Consider the following 13,112-nt stretch of genomic DNA (forward strand, 5'->3'; position numbering starts at 1 on the left):
GATTTGGAAAAATATGAAGAAACAACTATATTTAGTAAAAAAGAACTTTCTTGCTTTGTCTTTACTTTTACTGATATTTTTACAGTGCATTGGCAAAGGGTTTTTTTGTTTAAAAATGTCTGTGTGTGCCCCTGACTGGACTTTTGTCTACTTTAATCTCTGCTAAATTGTGCTTTAAGATAAAATAATAATTCTCAGCTGGATAGATCAATCTTGTGTACTGTTTTTAGCAGTGATGGTGCAAATTATGGCCTGCAGTGCTGCAACAAATCAAGTCTGATCTGTGCCCTCTGATTGGCAAGACTCTTCCTCCTTTCATCACAAACCTAATGTTTTCTTATTTCCTTACTACACTTGTCCCACCTTTCCCATATCTTAGATCCAAGGTGGGTTGCGAAGTTGATGAAGCTTCATCAGTTACAGCAAGAGTAAAACTGTTATAACCAGCAATTATGCTGTATGATGAAGTTAATGTAGGTTTGGGTTGTCTCTGCTGGATCTCAGAGGCCCACAGGATGTCATACAAAAGGACTCATGAACGCACCTACTTTCTCACCCCTCCTACCAGGATTGTTAAGTGTCAGCACTTGCCTTCATTGATAGGGAACAAGCTTCAGTGCAAGGATACCAATTATGCCTCATCCTGGGAGCTGGGAGTCCAGTCCTGTTCATTTTGGCAGCATAGAGCCAGAGCACAGCCCAGATCTATCCGTTTTAGAGAGTTGCAGATCATAACAATGTGTATTTTGATTCTATACGCTGCTTGCATATTGGGTTTGCATTGTTCATCAAAAACCAACCCTACATTATTTGGCTTCATGCTTCCACCCACAGCAGCAGTTTCAAACTTTTCACCATGGTATTTTGATTTCATCTGCAAAAGGGATTTGCTAATTTTAACAACTCTTCTGGAAATTGTCTTTGAAAAGGAATTGGTTGGTTTTGGCCAGTTGCCTCGTCCAACGTGGCAGTGGCATACTATGTATCTGCATGACTTGAGCAAACCTGGAAACGCTTTGTTCCTCAGCCTTATTTCCATCAAATTGCCAGTGGTATCTGCTTCCTAAAATGAATTAGACCTCCCAGATACTGCTTGAAAATATGTTACTGTTGAAGTGCCTGGAAACTGACTTGCTTCGAGTTTTCCTAGTCTCAATTTTAAATGAATCACCAGGAAACAGAATTTCGTTCAAGAATTCTCAAAGAATGGTTTTAGATTAAAGGAATTTTTAGGGAGTGATTATAATACAGTATCTGAATTAAATTTGCTTCCTACCAAGTTACTGATTATTTGCCTTCTGAATTGAAGGAAGGCATATAATATCTAGTAAACTCCCATAACCATTGGGTGCGTAGCTGTGCTATGGAATAGTAGAATCTTAAAACAAGACAGCTTTAGGGAGGGATGTAAAGGTATATTTATCAGGAGATGGGGGGAGTGCATAGGGCTTAGCCAGGGCCACATTAAGACATACTGAGGCCCTAAGCCAGCCTTTCCCAACTAGTGGGCCACCAGATGTTGTTGGACCACAACTCCCATCAGCCTCAGCCAGAATTGCCAATGGTCAGGAAAGATGGGAATTGTGGTCCAACAACATCTGGAGGCACACTAGTTGGGAAAGGCTGCCCTAAGCCATGTCAAGATTCAGAGGCTCCACACCATAAAGAATAAAGAGAAAAAAGCATATTACACTATTTATTTATTAAACTTCTATCCCGCCCTTCCTCCCAGAAGGAGCCCAGAGTGGCAAACAAAGAACAAAACACTAAAACATCTCAAAAAATCTAAAAAACATTTTTAAAACAAAGCATCTTAAAAATACCTTTAAAAAACATCTTTAAAAACATCTTAAAAAGCAATTCCAAAATAAATGCAAACTGGGATAATGTCTCTGCTTTGCTTGTTGAAAAAGGAAGGTCTTCAGTAGGCACCAAAAAGATAAGAGAGATAGCGCCTCTCTAATATTTAAGGGGAGGGAATTCCAAAGGGTCAGTGCCACAACGCTAATGGTCTGCTTCCTATGTTGTGCAGAAGGGCCTCCTGCTAAGATTGTATCTACAGGAGACCCTCACCTCCATAGCACAGTGATCGACTGGGTATATAAGGGGCAAGGTGATCTTTCAAGTATCCTGGTTCTAAACTATATAGGGCTTTGTACATTAAAAGCAGCACCTTGAACTTGGCCCAGCAGCTAATGGGCAGCTAGTGCAATTATTTCAGCAGCAGGAAAACATGTTGAGTGAGCAGTCATGCCGCCACATTTTGCACCTGCTGCACCTTCCAGATTAACTTCAAGGGCAGCCCCACATTGAGCAGATTACAATAATCCAGCCTGGAGGTTACCGGTACACGGACAACAGTGATCAGGCTATCCTGATCCACAAATGACCACAGCTTTCTTACCAGCCAAAGCTCGTAAAAGGCACTCATAGCCACTGAGATCACCTGGGTCTCTAGTGACCAAGATGGATCCAGGAGCACCCCCAGATTACAAACCTGCTCTTTCAGAGGGAGTATGACCCCATCCAAAGCAGTCAGTTGACCAATTATCTGGACTCAGGAACCACCTACCCACAGTGCCTTCGTCTTGCTAGGATTCAGAGTCAGTTTATTGGCTCTCATCCAGGCCACCACTGAGTTCAGGCATTGGTCTAGGGCTTGCATGGCCTCTCCCAATTCAGATGTTCCAGAGAAATAGAGCTAGTATCATCGGTGTGCTGGTGATGCTTCGCCCTAACTCTCCTCATGACCACTCCCAAGGGCTTCATATAGGGGGACAGGATGGTATCCTGCAGCACCCCACAGCACAACTGCCAGAGGGCAATTGCTGTTCTCTGAAAGCGACCCCAAAGGTAGAATCAGAACCACTGTAAAAGAGTGCCTACAATACCCATCTGACTAAGTTGGCTCAGAAGGGTACCATGGTCAGTGGTATCAAAACCTCTGGGAGATCAAGTAATAATAACAAGGTTGCACTATAATAGAAAGCACAATTTTAAAAAAGGTAAAACATTATATTTGCATATATACTTAGGCAACGATGCTGTGAAAAACAACTAAATAAGACATACTTCTTGTAAAAAGCTTTATCTGAATTATCAAATACCTTATGATTTCATAAGCATATATGAAACTGAAGACCACAGCCCCTCCTCTGGCAGCTTACTTGGCTTGTTCCTAAATCCGGCACTGGCCTAGCAATGATAAGAGCTATCTTTTTTGAGGGTTGCTACATATCCCAATGGGATAAGCTAGGAATAATGACTAGGAAGAGGGCCATATTTGGAGGGCCATAGATTAGCCACCCCTGATTTGAATTAACAAGTTGAGTTGTTGGCTGCAGGCATCAGATCCTATGGGATATTTAAGAAAGTTTTGGGGAAAATCAAGGTTTTTTATATGCCTGTTTTCTGGGGATTATTTTTTCTTTGCTTCATGTTTCTTCAATTGAGCTGAAAAAGTTATTTACTTTTATTAGATAGTCTTTTTTTTAGTTAAAGAAAGGCTTAAGATATAAACATATCAAGTCATTTTTTAAAAAATGTGCTCATCAATACAGCTGTGCACTGTGACTTGCATCCAGACTTAGTCATGCTAAGCAGCTAAGGCTGCTTTCACACTTCACTTTATTCCATTATTCTGACCATTTCTTACCTGGTAATTTTGGCATTATATTTGATCTTTCACATGACATACAAGTTAGTTCTGGAATTCTAGTGGAATATAGTGCAAGTTTAGCACAAATGCTTGTGATAAATAATACCAGAAGTAATCTGTTTGCAAGCCTGAGAACATGGAAAATTGCAGGAGTTTTTTGCTAGCTGCAGTTGCTCATGTGACAAGCATCCCAGCATGCAGTGCATTCCCGTCCTTTAGGTGCTCTGGGTTTTTTTTGCCTGACGGATATTGTCCCTGTATTCCAGTATACACACACATACAACAAAACATGGAATCACTGGAGACATAGGTCTTCTAGGTTGACTACAGGCACAGATAGCAGCAGCATTTCCCACACACACCCCTGTGTCAATACGACTAAAATAATTTAAAAAGTCATGTGCTAAAAGGAGAGGGCTTTCATAGTGACAGGACGATATCTTAGACCTACACAGTGGTGAACAGTGTGCATGTGTATAATGGCTGAAGGATGAAAACAAGACATTCATTGCAGCCATGTGAAAGACAGTTGCACGAAATGCCAGTATATTGGCTGAAAAAGCTACTGTTCTTTAACGCAACAGACACTGCAGTGTGAAAGGAATTTTAGAAATTGGGAGCTACCATTTAAATCCGTTAAACTAACGCGATAAGCCCCTGTCTGAAAGCAGATCCGCTGAAATCAATGGAACAAGTTAGTCATGACTAACTTTAATTTTATTGATTTCAGTGGGTCTGCTATAAGTATGCGTTAGTCTGGATTCAATCCTTTGTAATTCATATAGAACTGAATTACAGACACCCATTTTAAAAGAGGGATAGGGAGCCTGGGACCCTCCAGATGTTGTTGAACTCCAGCTCCCATCAGCCTTAGCTGGCATGGCTAATGGTTAGGGATGATTGGGTTTGTGGAGATGTGAACATTGTAAATTCAGTGAAACACTATTCATCCACAAAATAATGTTTTATGTATCCAGGTACATACGCGCCTATGCACACACCCCACGTTAGCTGACTGTCTTGATAGTTAGCATAACATTACCAATGATAAATGTCAGTTGCCTTGTATGTAAGAAAAGCACATGAGAAGCTGTATGTTGCTCGTCCAGCTGGTTCCAACATTAAAACGACTCCTTTACTATCATGGTTAGCACTCTTTCTCATCCTTGTCTACAGCGGAGGAGAGGTCTGTATAAATTTACCCTTAGACAAAATTAGAAACCATATGCAGTGGCAGATGTACAGGTCATTATTTGATGTTTATTTGAGTAGTAAAAACAATTAAAGCTCAATGTGTGAAAATATTGTTGACCTTAATTTATTAGCTATAAATATGGTTGCTCTTTTTGAAAGTTTGCTTGCATACCTGATGCATATAATATTAACTTATATATCTGCTGAGGTGAAGTTTAACATAATAAATTAAAAGGAAAACCCATGTAGAAGTCTGGTGGCAAGGCTGTGCCCCCTGTGGCCAGTAATAGCAAAAAGGCAGGAAGTTCTTGGACATAATCCAGGAACCAGCCTTTCCCACAATTGCTGTTTCGAAGTTACAGCATCTTGAGCAACGGCTTGCTTGTATAGACTCTGGTTTGTAGTGAACCTAGAAGACCTATGTCTCTAGTGAATCCATATTTTGTTGTCTGTCTCTATGTGTGTGTGTTTAAAGATAGATGACAGATGTTCACACTGATCCAGCAAAGGTAATGCTTGTATAAATGTAAGCTTCTAGATATGCATCTCTTGCTGTAATGGGAATCATGCTCACAAATTAATGCTAAATGTTTAGTTGCTGGCACTGGATTACCTCATACAGCACCTAGGGTTCTGTGCCTGGTTCATGTTGCTAAATTGGGAGATGTGTACACTGTCCTGTCAGATGCCTCAGCTGTGTATTCCAAAGGCTGAACAGCATATTACATTTTCTAAAAATGTGTTTAAGCTGTCATTTCTGTTTTTAACAAAAAGCAGGCAGAGGGATTAACCCTCCCCCCCCCGATGCTGTTTGCCTCTAATTAGTACTTTCAGGGGCCATTCGCTGCTGGGATGGATTTACAGCAGGAAACACGCACAGGGCTCCAATCTGGATTGAGAACATGTTTCAGATCTAAGTCACATGGCACTTTAAAATGTGTTGAGTCCTATAATTAAGAAGACTGTAACCTATGGAAGTCTCATGCCACCATGACATAAACAGTAAGACCAAAAGTGGATATGATGTGTGTATTTTTTGTTTTAAAAACCCTGATATGACCTGCGATCACCATTACATTACAACTCATAATTCAACAAAAACTCATGTAATAATTATAGAGACTAGAAATCAGTATAACATAGCAACAGTTCATGGTTATTATAACTGATATAGTACTTAAATCACAAAATACTGCTGACAGTCTATGTAAAACTAGCATAAAACCAGCATACTTCCTACCAAATGGTGGGAACCTTTGTAGCCATAAAGAAGTAATTTAGTGAGTGGGTGAAAAGGAACAGTCCCATCATCCTGTTCCAGCTATTGTTGTCTTACCTCTCCCTCCCCAGATCCCACCAGTTTTATTCTTTGGTCTTTTGGAACTCTCACCAAAGTGTTCTCTGTCACCTTTGGTAGGCTTGGCTACATTCTTGCCTTTCTTTCAGTCCTGTTAAGCTGTAGCCCATCATGTTAGTATTATGCTCACCAAGTGGTGGAAATGTGTAAGCAACATGGCTTAGATATCTATAGATTCTTACGCAATGAAGAGTTTTTGTCCAGAATATGAGAGGCTGCATCCCTGTTTCCGCAAGTCCTGCATTGTTACTCACTGTCTAGACAGTATTGGTGCTAGTCGTAGCTCACTTCTATATGCTCATATTTATTCTTGCTTGCCCCTTTGTTTCCAGAGCTGTTAAGCATGGCAGTTTTTGATCCTTTCCTTGGTATGTGAGGTAGTTTGGTTGTTTGGCATGCAAACACTTCTGAGATTAGAATAGAGACTGATGTCATCAATGACCTAATGGTCCTCCAATGCAAGGGAAAGCAGCACTGCTTCTCCGTGTAATTTCGTCTGGAGAATGGATGTTTGGGGGACTTTCCTCCAGGTGAAAGCTGACAGATTCCCCAACACATCCTATAGGCTTCTGCTGCTTTTCAGATTTCAACTTGTACTTCTCCTAGCTTCACTGGCAAAACACTTTTTGGTAGAGAAAGTCTATCTGTCTTAAAAGAATGTGCGGTCATTATGTAAAGATAATCTATTTTCATGATCATGAGAGATTCAGAGGTGTTCATCCAAGTAAATGAACAACTTCTATCACTAATATATTTTTGAGACACCTCAACTGGGCAAATGCTCAAGCCAACATTATGATAGCTATTATGATCAAATTCCAAGCTCCATGAATTGCTGACCTGCTGACCCATTTTTATCACAAACTTATTCTTAACATTTTTATCACAATCTTATTATTAACTTCTTCAGACAAATGTCCCCATCACTTCACAAAAGCTCGTGTTGTTAATTAAAAAAACATTCTGCTTTTAGGGTTGCAGATAATAAACATTGTCATAACTATTATAAAGTCATACTATTTTTGTTGCTCTGCTGCTTGAAATGTAGTGGCAATCTTAGTTGATACCATGTCTTGGCTTGCAGACAGTGTAATAATGGAATATTAAATAGATTCTTTTTCAACTTCTTAAAGCAGCAACGACCATGCATATTTGAGCACCATGTGTCTTTCTGTTGGCTGGAAGGAGGAAGTCAGTTAGTTGATGCACCCAGATGAAATCTTTGAAATATGTATGATTGTGGCAGCTCTGTATAAAAAGAGTGATTTGAAGTGTTCTAAAAAACAGGGAGACAAGGCTCGTTTATTGTGTGAGTAATAATAGTTACATAGTTACAAAACCTGAATAGAGAGACATGGGGACCACTCGTTTCATGTCCTTACTAATCAGACCCCATTATTTTCCTGCAGTGAAGGAGGGGATCCTTAAATTGGTTGCTCCTCTAGGTAGGGCTATGCAAATTTGTCTTTAGATACCTCATTGTATGAGAGAGAGAGAGAGCCCTTCCCACTTCCTGCCCTGCCTTGCTTTGGTAGAGCTTGCCAAAATTTGGGACTGAAATTGACAGTTCTATTTCCCCCTGATTTCCCCATCTTTCTTCTCTTCTTGTCTAGGACAGCACAAAGTCAGCTCATGATAATTTTTTATATTCTAAAAGGATGGTACTGAGTACTGACAAATTAATCATTTTGTGGTGCCTACGTCTCTTGTATGGCGCTTTAGAATCTAGCAAGAGTCTATATGGCTTAACCTCTAGTTGGGGAGATCCTGTATACATTTCACTATTTATTTTGAATTCACTTCTCCCCAAAGTCTGGGGAGTAAGGGAGGCTGTGCACAAGTTTGGAGACAAGCCGAAAGGGAAAATGTTTACTTCTCTTTCCAGAGGCCCCAAATAAGCTTAAAAGTGTTTGTACATGGCTGGATTGGGTGTCCATATTCATGGAAGGTGGAGAAAGCCACATGTAAGCAATATCCCTAATGGTGAACCTCAGCAGATATACTTTTTCATGGGCTGTGTGAAGTCATTTCTTTCTTTCCTTCCTTCCTTCCTTCCTTCCTTCCTTCCTTCCTTCCTTCCTTCCTTCCTTCCTTCCTTCCTTCCTTCCTTCCTTCCTTCCTTCCTTCCTTCCTTCCTTCCTTCCTTCTGTCAACGCCACAGAGAGCAGTAATAGTGCCAATGTTTAAATCATTTTTATACCATCTCATCCTTAGGACACAGGATGGGCTTGGTCAACAGGGTCCAAGCTAGTTGCTACCTTCCATTTCCTGAGCTCTGGCTAATTAATTAAATATATCAAATTTTTACTTCCTGAAGGTATATAAATAGTTGTTCAAACACTAAAAGTTATCAAAAGCAAATTTTAAAAGTGTTTGTTTCTATGTTGGACAAAAACAGTGTCTTTGGAGAACTTCAAAGAGAATATGTTGCTGGAAATGATGTTCATTGGGAAATACTGGCTTAAACAGTCATAGCAGATGATAATGGTGCAATACCCCAAAGTACTTTAGGGAATTTCAACTATTTTATTTTCCTCCCAGTTCTTCAGAATAATAAAGAAAAATTTAAAAATTTGGCTTCCTCTTGGCTTCTGAAGTTGCTTGGATCCTACATCTCAGTCATCAAAATGCACTCCAGCTCTGTTGCTGGTTTCTTAGTTTTCTACTTGGTGGAGTGTGCTTAATTTTATTTATTTATATATTTATTTAGCTCAGGTAGTGCAAACGCAGCTGCACTGTTTTAGTAATATCTTATATGTATATTTAGAGCTGGTAGTGGGTGATGTAGTGGGGGAGAAGTACAGAATAAATATTCAAATGAAACCTGCAAGTGAGAGAATGGGAAATGAACAAATGGAATATCTAAGGGAGAGAGCTTAGTAACTGAAGCATTCCAGAAAGGCCCATGAAGTGAAGCAGAAAGCTGGCACTGTTGTTGGCACTGATAGTGACTGAGAGGGAGTCCCATGCCATTCTTACCGGCAGACTTTTGTTAAATTGAGGAAGGGAGCACCTTCTCTAGCAAATATAATGATCCATACCAGCCACATATTTGAACATAATTTGTGTAAAGAGAGTGCAGAGAGATGGTCTTTTGCAGTCACTGAACTCTTGACAGCTTTATCTTCAGTTATCAAACGTGGGGAGAAGCCTAGAAAATCTTTTTTTTTTTTTGCTTTGATAATGCTCTTCATTTTGAAGGGCATATGCAATAACACACTTGCTTCTTGATCCTATGCAGAGTTAGGCACGCTTAAGCCCTTTGGTTTCATTGTGCATTGGTGCACTTAATTCTGTATAGTATAAGACTGGGCTGTAAGAGTAACTTGCTACTGAAAAGGAGCCATGGGGCACCATGCATACCAAAAAGTGCCTTTGTCCCAAGTGTGTACCTAAGCACATAAGAAGATCCTGCTGTATGAGGCCAATGGCCCATCTAGTTCAGCATCCTATCCACAGTGGCCAGCCAGATGTCCATGGGAATCCCACAAATAGGACCTGAGTGCAAGAACACTCTCCCCTCCTGTAGTTTCCATCAGCTGGTATTCATAAGCATACTGTACATATAATCTCCCTCAGATTCACTTCTTCTATCAAGAAAATCAAGTTATATATACACACTCTGTCACTTTCTCTTCTTGTTGTTTTAAAAGACTTGCTAGAAGTTTCATTGCTCAGTTCTCTAGAAATTACACATAGTAATGCCAGTACCTCCTCTGCCAGTACCTCCTCTGTTACAGTGTTTGTATCTATACCTTGTTGAGATTGATTTTTTTAAAAGCGATTCTATCATGACGTTGTGATCAAATAGCATTTGTAGTATTCATCAACCACAATTTCCCCAAATATCCTTCTATAGTAAGACATAGAAAGAAAAGCAAATTATTTATGGTTCAGTGCTCATTTTTTCTTTCCTTATGTCCTGTGGCAGTATCAGGAAGGCACAGGATCCTCTAAAATCGCTGGGGGGGGGCATGCAGGTAAGCATTCTACTTGATCTCAAGGATCTAGATCTCTGAAAAACCTTCATTATGCTAACCATGTCTGTTTCAGGGAATGCACAGATGAGTTGAGTATTAAGGCACATATAAGGAAAGAATGCTAGGGAGGGAATAGCACACAACTAGGAATGAGTGACAGGCTGGGCTGATCCAGCAGGCTGTTCTTGTATACTTATGACTGAGCTGGCAGATAAGTCGTCTGGTCACAGTCTTTTCCACTAGGATGAGATGTATTGGGTGGAATCCAATGTATCACTAAGTCATTCTGTCAGCATGAGGATTTCTTCTAGTGCAACGGAATGTTCTTTCCCTCCCCTCCCCCGTGTGCCCCTTTAATCTGTTCTAGGGGCCCGTCAACCCTCTGGAGCAGATATGGGGAGGGTATCGGGTACGCACACGGGGGAGGAGGGGGAAGTCCTGTTGAGCAAGCAGAAATTCTTGTACTGACTGACTGGACATGATATACCTATGTGTAGTTTTTATTTGTAAGCCGCCCTGAGTTCCAGTTTTGGGAAAAGGGCGGGGTAAAAATAAAGATTCATTAATTAATTCATTCATAGTTGAATACCACCCATTGTATTTCTATTAAATAATAGTAATTGTGTCTAAATTTGCATGTGTATGTATTTTAGCATATGCAAATAAGTGCCCTTTTTTATCCTCTGAGATCATTTCCTTTTTTGGCGATGAGTAAGTGACCATCCTAACTTAATGTTGTTGCCTCTCTTAGCTGCAGTTTAAACACAATGGGACTTGCTTCTGAGAAGCATGCATAGGATTGCACATTATATCTCTTCTCCTATACTATGCAGAAAACATTTGTATGCGAAACTATATTTTTTATTATTATTTTTTTAACTATTTGAAAAATAATCTTGGCACAATATATGGGTTCATTCATGCTAAAAGGTTCAACCAAAGCCCGGTGCAAAACACATCTCATTAAAGGATTGGGTGCCTCTGAACACATTGTGACCCTAGGAATTTATTTTTCGTGCCAGAATTGAACTGAACACACAGTCTTCTCACACAAAAGTCAATTTCTAGTTTGCTTTCTTCAGTGGCCTTATTTAGATGGGGAAAAGTGGTAGTGTTGCTATACTTATACAATTGGGAGTCAGAAATCCTTGCCAATTTTCTGCAAATCACTAGGAGACCTTCTAATAGACCCTGATATACCTTCTGGTTTTGTTAGGGATTTTGCTTTCCCTTGCAGAATGCAGCTTTACTTGCTTATTGAGTTAGTTGGAACTCCTTGCAGGCACCTGACTGGGTAACATTAGTTGTCTGCTTGTGACATGCTGTGGGTCTGTGGATTGATCTTAAGGCTGGGGAGTAGGAAGTAGGTGGTTGGTAGTGCTTTGCAGCTGGGAAATGGACTAGCTTGCATTTGTTGCTTTCCAATTCTGCTATCAGCATTAATATATTTATATTCTAAGCCCCAAACCCAAGTAATCTCAATAATGCAGACACGCCATCTGACATCCAATGAATATATCCCCTTATTTACTACTCATACCTGTATAGAGTGGCCACGTTATGCCATCCCACACCCATGACAGCATTTACTGGAATGCCAGGCGAGTCTTAATCCATGAAATTTGAAAATAATCTCTAAAATACCCATGTACTTTATCAGCAGTAGTTTATAGCCTTTATTTAAAAATCACTTACAAATACAAAATGTGGGTGTTAGGCAACAGCTCTAACAGGAGAAGTTCTTACTTTTGCCTTATTTAAATCAGTATTACAAGAAGCCACTTTGTTTTGGATTAAGTGTACAATGTGCTCTGCATGTAAGAGGAAGTTCACATACGTAATTTCTTTGCTATGTATTAAGGAAAGATTTCACTGAGCTAATCTTAAATCAAGCTTATTTTCCCCCCTGTTGAGTAACTAATTTATTCAGAAAATGTGAAGGGGCTTTCCTCCCACTGGAAACCTTATCCTTAAACCCAGTTTAGTACAGACAGCTGCAATGCATGTCTCTTCCCCCTGCTTAACCAGCTATCCCAAATGCTCCCTAGTCTGTTGCATGGCCTTTCTTACTGTTCATTGCTTCTTGGCACGTTTCCCAGGATAGATCACTGATCACAGTTGTAATATTGTGTGTAATATTAATATTTACGTAAAAATAATGGTGTAGTCTGCAGTGCTGAGTAGGAGCCAAACAAAATTGAGCTTTAGAAAAGAAAATACAAAATATGTAATCTAATAAAATTGTATTCCATGTAAACATGTGTTTGCTGAATGGATGATATAGATTTAATGAAATTATCCTCCCTTGTAAACAGGATATGAAAAGCAATAAAGACAGAGGGAAAGAGGATGGGAATAACAATGATTAGAAAATGAATTTGGCCACAGTTTTTTTTAACTAAAAAGGAGCTGTTCATTTACACAGGCACTTAGTAAATAATACTGTGAACACAGTCCAATCACCCCAACTTCACTCCTCCCTTGGCATGTGCGGATAAACAACCCAGCTTAGTATGACATCCATACCCAGAATTGTGGCTTGTTTCTCTCTTAACAGACCAGGATCGCTAGCCAGATTTAAACCAAGGTTTGTTGTTAGCTTTCAGGTCCTGGCTTGTTAAGGAGACACAATCCATGATCCTGGATTTGCCCACTAAGCTGGTTTGTTTACGCACTCTTGCCAGAGGATGAGCAAAATGGGAGTGATCAGGACGCAGACACCAGCACAGCTTGTGCGCAATTATGGTTTATTAAACCAAGGTTCATGGATTAGCCTAACATGCTAAAGAGATTGCAGAGGTCCACAAATGTATTTGCCAGTGATGATCCTGAAATTTAATTCTGGCGATAATCGGGGACAACCTCCAGCATGTTTCAAGTATAAGAAATATTTTTGAAGCCAGAGGGAGGCAGAGAGTTCTCC

At 40.0% G+C, this 13,112-nt stretch overlaps 1 protein-coding gene across 1 annotated transcript in view; it reads left to right on the plus strand.

Annotated features, from left to right (window-relative positions):
- AIG1 (androgen induced 1) overlaps positions 1 to 13,112 on the plus strand; it is a 145,499-nt gene that overhangs the window by 3,984 nt on the left and 128,403 nt on the right. The window lies entirely within an intron of this gene.

The sequence above is a fragment of the Rhineura floridana genome, chromosome 4 (genome assembly GCF_030035675.1).
Source record: "Rhineura floridana isolate rRhiFlo1 chromosome 4, rRhiFlo1.hap2, whole genome shotgun sequence".
Classification (NCBI taxonomy): Eukaryota; Metazoa; Chordata; class Lepidosauria; order Squamata; family Rhineuridae; genus Rhineura; species Rhineura floridana.